Source organism: Egretta garzetta, unplaced genomic scaffold (genome assembly GCF_000687185.1).
Source record: "Egretta garzetta isolate BGI_Z169 unplaced genomic scaffold, ASM68718v1 scaffold941, whole genome shotgun sequence".
Taxonomy (NCBI): domain Eukaryota; kingdom Metazoa; phylum Chordata; class Aves; order Pelecaniformes; family Ardeidae; genus Egretta; species Egretta garzetta.
The window spans coordinates 24,090-24,360 of NW_009258518.1; positions in this window are offsets into that span (position 1 = coordinate 24,090).

Genomic DNA, 271 nt, shown 5'->3' on the forward strand with positions numbered 1-271 from the left:
ACGAGGGAAAGGCTGTGGATGTTGTCTACCTGGACTTCAGCAAAGCCTTTGACACTGTCTCCCACAGCATTCTCCTGGAGAAGCTGGTGGCTCATGGCTTAGACAGGCGTACTCTGCTGGGTAAAAAACTGGCTGGGTGGCCGAGGCTAGATTGTTGTGGTGAATGGAGTTCAATCCAGTTGGCAGCTGGTCACAAGCGGTGTCCCCCAGGGCTCAGTTCTGGGCCCAGTTCTGTTTAATATCTTTATCAATGACCTGGACGAGGGGATCA